The following is a 230-nucleotide window of genomic DNA, read 5'->3' as shown; positions in this document are numbered from 1 at the left end:
CACCTGTGTTGCACCAGCAGGTTTTAAATTGTCTGAGAACATAAACAGGACACACACATAAATGTTTACATTGATCCTGTGTCACACAGACACGTATGAACAGATCAATTTGCAGGTAAATTTGATGTATTCCTGTAGATATGCAGTTCTGGACATGGACTTCGTAATAATTATATGCATTATATATTTTATATATAAATATTATAGTATATAGTATATTATATAGTATA

This window comes from Parus major, chromosome 5 (genome assembly GCF_001522545.3).
Source record: "Parus major isolate Abel chromosome 5, Parus_major1.1, whole genome shotgun sequence".
Taxonomy (NCBI): Eukaryota; Metazoa; Chordata; class Aves; order Passeriformes; family Paridae; genus Parus; species Parus major.
Note: the sequence above shows the minus strand (reverse complement) of the source record.